The sequence below is a fragment of the Lissotriton helveticus genome, chromosome 7 (genome assembly GCF_964261635.1).
Source record: "Lissotriton helveticus chromosome 7, aLisHel1.1, whole genome shotgun sequence".
NCBI classification, from domain to species: Eukaryota; Metazoa; Chordata; class Amphibia; order Caudata; family Salamandridae; genus Lissotriton; species Lissotriton helveticus.
In genome coordinates this window covers 154,551,757-154,558,668 of record NC_136068.1, presented here as the reverse complement: position 1 = coordinate 154,558,668, position 6,912 = coordinate 154,551,757, and positions in this window count along the sequence as shown.

Below are 6,912 nucleotides of genomic sequence, written 5' to 3'. Positions count from 1 at the left end.
AGAGAAGGGAGAAGGTTGACCCCAGAGAGAATTGCAGCGATTTCCCGAATGACTGTGCCAAAAACCCAAAGAGATGTTCGCGCCTTTTTAGGTATTACGTCCTACTGCAGACAATGGATTCCAAATTTTTCATTGTTGGCGAAACCATTGATAGCCCTTACGTGCAAGGATGTTTCATCCCCAGTACCTTGGTCTGAAGAATGTCAGAAAAGTTTTTCTGAATTGCGTGATGCGCTGTGTTCGGCTCCTGTGTTGGGTACCCCTGACTACAGTAAGCCGTTTACACTATACGTTCACGAGAGGGATGGTTGCGCGTTGAGTGTTTTGACACAACCTTTTGGTGGTAAGCAACGCCCATGTGCCTACTTTTCTTCGACTTTAGACCCAGTAGCAAGAGCCTTGCCAAGTTGCTTAAGGGCAACAGCGGCAGCTGCGGCGTCCATTCGACAGTCTGCAGGTCTAGTCATGGATAATATGCTCACGGTAATGGTTCCGCATGCAGTCGACACTCTATTGAACCGAACGAAAACTCAACATCTGACAAGTGCAAGATTGTCTGGATATGAGTTGACATTGCTGGCCAGTCATATACGGATAAAACGATGTAATGTGTTGAATCCAGCAACATTGCTGCCGATCGACGCAGAATCAAGTGGTGAAGCAGTACATGACTGCTATCTCAAAACTGAAGAGGAAACCAAGGGTCGCATTGACCTAAAAGATACTCCATTGACAAATCCCGATGGTACTTTGTATGTGGATGGTTCTTGTTTCAAGTTGCCGAACGGTGATGTGACGACTGCGTATGCTGTAGTTACATTGAGAACGATTGTGGAAAGTGCAAGATTAAGTCAGAATTCGGCTCAGGCTGCTGAGTTAATTGCTTTGACGAGAGCGTGTGTGTTGTCTAAAGATAAACGGGTGAATGTGTTTACAGATAGCCAGTATGCGTTTGGTGTGGCACATAGTTTTGGACGATTGTGGAGAGAGAGAGAATTCCTTACGTCACATGGTACGAAGATTCAACATGGACAGCTTGTAAATGATCTTTTAGATGCACTCACATTGCCTAAACAGGTGGCCATAATCAAATGTAGCGCACATCAGAAAGTAACGGATGATGTTGGTCGTGGAAATGCGTTTGCGGATGAGACTGCTAAGGAGACTGCCCGGAACCTTAGCACTCGAATGTATGTGACGAGTTCGGTTAGGTGGCCTGCAGAATCAAGTATGTGTGAAAACACTATCGAGAGTGTGAAAGCAATTCAGAATGAGGCCACCGAGACTGAAAAGGCGAAGTGGAAAGAAAGTACGGGAAAGTTGGATGCGAATGGTTGTTGGATTGACTTATCGGAACAGAAAAAATGGATGTTGCCTGATGCGTATGTGCTGGCTATTGTGACTATGGCACATGGGTTAGCACATATTAGCGCGAAAGGTATCTGTAAATTGCTGTTTCCTGTGTGGAAGAATGATGGTATTACGAAATGTGCTGAACGCTTGGTTAAGAATTGTATGGTATGTATGTTGTACAATCCTGGTAAGGGAACCCCAACTCCTCCTGGTAGTTTTGCTCCCCCTTCATGCCCCTTTGAGGTGATCCAATTGGACTTCATCCATATGGAACGATGCAATAACCTAAAATACGTTTTAGTTGTTGTTTGCGCATTCTCCCGATGGATTGAGGCCTATCCTCTCAAAGACAATACTGCTTTGTCCACTGCGAAAATCCTACTGAAGGAGTACTTCCCTCGGTATGGAATGCCTAGAATTGTGTGGTCAGACAACGGAAGTGAGTTTGTGGGGAGTGTGATGAAGAGTGTGTGCAAGGGCCTCGGAATTAATCAAAAATTCCATAGTGCCAATCATCCTCAGTCAGCTGGTTTGGTTGAAGGGTACAATGGCACCCTTAAACTAAAACTAGCAAAGATTCAGGCTACGACAGGTCTTTCGTGGCCCGACGCTTTACCCTTAGCATTACTGTCAACAAGGGCAACTGTACACTCCCGAGTAGGGCTCAGTCCCTATGAAATAGTGTTCGGTCGTCCTGCCAATGTTTGGGGGGTCCCTAGACCGGGTGCCTTTTGTGAACTTGAGTATCCAATGTTAATCGATTATCTTTATGACTTGACTGCTAAACTGAGGTTAATTCACCAACAGGTTCACGAAGCATTGCCGACGCAGACGGAGGGTCCAGGCCACCAGCTCCAGCCTGGAGATTGGGTGGTAACGCGAAATTTTTCGCGCAAGAACAATTTGGATCCCAGGTTCACTGGACCCTATCAGGTCCTCCTTGCCACGAGAACTGCAGTTCGTCTCGAGGGGCGGAAGAATTGGGTGCATGCCACCCATACCAAGAAAGTCCCCATTCCGTTGCCAGCAGACTCGTGGGTAAGGAAAGGCATTGCATCAACTGAAACCGAAGGATTGCCGGCGTTTGTACCTTTCAGCGACGCACAACCTGTCGGAGAATCCTCAGTGCAGCAAAAAGGCATTATTGAACACTTGTCATCAGAAAACTCAAGACCAGAACATTCAGCTGATCAACAGGGCGTTGTCCCTTCGACGAATCTTTTGTTCAACGAACAGACACGTCCTGGGAAAACCCGATATTTTTTGAGATCCAGCACTAAAGACTAATAAAAAAACCCGTTCTGTCCCTTGACAAGTGCATTATCCCGTTTTCCATGATCAGTTTGAACACTCATACTATTGTAATTATTTTGTATATATTCATTGAGCTTCGTTCCTTACACTTTTTGTTTCCACAGCTGAGAGACATTTGTTTTTTTTATATATATATATTTGTGAAATAAAGGCCGTAGGGCCGCGCGTGTACTTCCTCCTGGTTAGTAGGTCTTGACGCTAGGTTAAAGACCGTCGATTCCTGGGAACTCCTAGGAATTGACTATTGCTACACAGAACGAAGTGCGTCAAGAAACGTTGCGGACGGTCATAGGGAATGGCATTTTCAAAGCTGATGGACTTGGAAAGAGCTCAAGCACAAAGATTCAAGCTGCAGCAACTCAGTCGTACCAAATGTTTTGTGTTCCAAATATTCGTACTGTTTGTGACTGGTTCTGCGTTATTAGCGGGTGGAGTGTATTACACAATGTCTTACTTCTTACCTTCTACTATACCTACTCCTACCCCTGACCTTAAACTCATCTCCACTGATTCTCCTCATTCTTTTCACATCTTACCTGAACACGAGCAGGCTAGACGTGCAGAATTCCGCAACAATTCCTTTATTCAACTCCTTCATCAGCATCAGTTAGTGGTTAACACTACTAATTGTTGGGTGTGTGGGTTGATGCCACATACTACGGATAAGGGAATTCCATATCTGGTGTTACCGTATAGCTCCCAAGGGTCTGCTCGAGCATTTCAAACAATGTTTCAAAGCGCACTGGGTTTCCACCCCATTCGAGAACCACGTTCCCCTTACTCTGGTCCTACCTCGTACCAAAAATCTTTGTCTATAGCAATAGAGGATTTAGATAGCGATATCTATGATCCCTCGCTTATCCCTGAAGAAGAGGTACAAGCCTATAGGGTCCTAAATAGAGGCGAATATAGTGTGTTCACTGGTGAAAAACAGCTTAAAAGCTTGCCTCCGATATGGGTCGTACCCCACATTGGTAATTTTTGTTTAATAGGTCGCGGCCGTAGATCGAAAGCCCGACTTGGAGAGAGTGCTTGCACTGAAAATTATATTTTGCCAATGGTCTCGTCCCCTGTGTTTTTGGCTGCCAAGGGTACATACTTTATTTGTCATGATCGTGCGTATGCATGGTTGCCCTCTGACTTCATGGGCTCATGTTTTATCGCAAACTTGTTGCCTCCGACGTTTACTGTAGATGCAGATTATCACAAAACTAGAGTTGTGAGGGGCGTAATTAGCGAAGAGGATACTGCCGGTCAAGAGGCAGGAGACTTTTTCAAGGGTTTCCTCCCATTTTGGGGACCTATGGTTAATAGTAGGAACCTAAGACAGTTGACTCGAGTGGTAGAATCGACAGCTAATATTACTGCCAGTGCCCTTGGTAATATCACCACAGAACTTCAGGCGGATAGACTTATGACGTTACAAAACCGTATGGTTTTAGATGTGATCTTAGCAGATCGAGGTGGGGTATGTAAGGTGATCCATTCGAGCTGCTGTATTTTCATTCCTGATAACGCTCCGACTGTCTATCAAGCCATCTCGAAGTTGCATAAGATCTCCGAATCCATACACGTGGATGTAGGGGATTGGACGCTACTTGGATGGTTTTGGGGCCTGATGTCGACTTGGGGTTGGAAAATTCTGACGATCATTGGAGTCGTTGTAGTGTTCCTGTTCACGTGTTGCCTTTGCGTGCAGTGCGGTCCTGCCTTATGTGGCCTCTGTGCTACAACGTGTATGAGACAGCCACCTGTTACCAAAGGGTCTCGGTTGGACAGAGCTATGCTACAGCAACATCTCGAGGGTCTGATGAATATCGAATATGATTCCGACTAGTGCTTGCCTACATGAGGGCAAAAGGAGCGTCTGAGGTTCCGTGACAATTTTAAGTGATGTTTTCGACTCGCACGAATATGGTCGAGTCTGGTATCTAAGAACCGCAAATGACGAGTTTAGTAAGTGTGCGCAGTTTCGCTGTGCTAACTTAAACCGTTCGTTTGATATGTGGGTTTTTCATCTGTACCCACGGGTTCCATCTTAGATACGGCATCCATTTTGTCTCTTGCCCTCAAGTAGCCAGCGAACGGACACTGTCCGCTTCGTCACCCTGGGACTCTCAGGATATTTGTGGAAGACACATGTACTTTGTAAATATCTTTTACGATGAGGGGGATGATACTGTAAGGCAGATGGCCCCGCTCGAGGCTCATCTTGCCGTCCGGTTTATTGTCTCAGCCGTGCATCTCATTAGGCACGTCCCTTTGATGCCTGTATCTCGTGTTTCCCGATACCTCCCCTTTTACACTCTTTTCAATCCCCCACTGTCTCCATCTTCCTCTGCACCTGTCCTTGTCCCTATTTCGATCTGTTTTACTGCCGATTAGAATTCACTAATGTTGGGAAGATGGGTTTTTACAGTTGGGAACTGCCAAATGTTTCCGCACTTATATTCCGGACCTTATGTGTACCAAAGTGACCAAAGCGACCCCTCTGGGGGATAATTATGGGAACCAGGTTGTAAACTTTTGTGTACCATGTTGTCCTATGAGTTAATTTTGTATAAAAGGAGCGATCCACAGAACCAATTTGAAGCAGTCTCCCCAAGTTGCACGTGTTGTACTTGTCGTGACTTCTGTGTTCCCTGCAGTAATAAACCTTGAATCTTTGACGCCGAAGGAAGTGTCCCGTGTCTCTGTAGTTTGTGCGCCGAAACAGGTATCCCATGAAGGTTATAGGTGTTGTTCCCTGGCACCGCTGGTACTGTTAAAAGTCCAGTCCTTCAAGGTAGATGGGCAGAGAATGAATAAATGTATGGAGAGGCAGATGGGAAGTGGACATTAGACCTGTTAGAAGGCAGGCAAACTCACTCAGTCAAAGTGACCATGTATTTACATTGCTCTACAAATCTATGCAGGTACTACAAGAAAATAAAACGTGTGTTTTACATGGAAAGTGGAATCTAAGAACAGTACAACTGTACCATCACAAACTAGCATCTTTCTCTCCATAGCAATGTTTGCATGGGTTAAAGTGTTGCAGAAGTGCGTGATTGGACGAAGCATGAAGATAGCGGCCAAGCGCTTCACTTAATTCATTTGGTTGGGCAGAGACACAATCAAGGGACTATAAGAAAAGTCTAAAAACAAGGTCAATTGGTGGTTCAGATTTTGAACCTGTAACCTTACTCATTTCATAGCAATGATTAACATTTTTGTGGAGGCAGCTATTACTGGAGTGGTTGTGTCCTGAGGAGTGTGCAGTGTGCATGGGGCCAGCATAAACACTGTACAGTAACGGGGTGACACTGGGGTCAGGACATACTTTTGACAGATAATGGCCTTTTTAGGTTTCGCCTAGAGAAGGCTGCGCTTGCGCGGTCTCGCTGGGAGAAAACTGATGTTTTGGAGAGTGGGGCTTGAACCCGCCCCTCTTCTCCATTGGCTGGCTTCCTAAACGGAGGCCAGCCATTGGACGAGAGGGGCATCACTTAATTCAAGCCCCGTCTTTTTGGGATTCGGGGGGGGGGGGGGGTGTTTTTAACTTTCTTTCTCTTTTATTTTTCTCCTCTTCCCATTGGCTGGCTCCTCTTCCCATTGGCTGGAATTTTACCTTCCAGCCAATGGGAAGAGGAGAGAAAGAAAAACACACACCCGAATCCCAAAATGAGGCTGTGTTTCTCCGAGGCATTTCTGCCTCGCCTCGGAGAAATGTGGTCGTGTGGAGGCTCCTCTCTTGCTTTTTGTAAATGCACACGCATTTTATCTCGAGGCTTTCACCAGGAAACATTTTGGTAATTGTGTGTTTTTTCGTCTGGCGCAGGGTTTCATGTGATATTTGATTTCTGACGTAGAGGGGCCTTTTGCAGTGCGGTGCTGTCTGGAATTAGACACGTGACCGTCCATTTTGTTCTTGCTCGCATTTCCGAAAGTGGGTTGAGGTCAGTTGCTGATGGCTGCCTTTGACCCTTAAACTAAAGGCCATTTGTTTGACTGAGTTTGCCTGTCTTTTTACTAAAGTGTTTTGCAGCTGGAGCATTTATTCTGTGTTGTACTGGAATTACAATTAATATCTTTCGATGACTTCCAGTAGTTCCCAGTGATGGCCGCCATTTTTTATCGGCAGCGCCGCCTGCCTCTAACGGCGCTTATCGATGCGGCTGATTCAGCAGGACTGGGCCCTGCGCGGCAGCGAACCCCTACCTGCTGTGTCACCCGCAACGAAGGCCACTGCTCCTTGGCACAAGA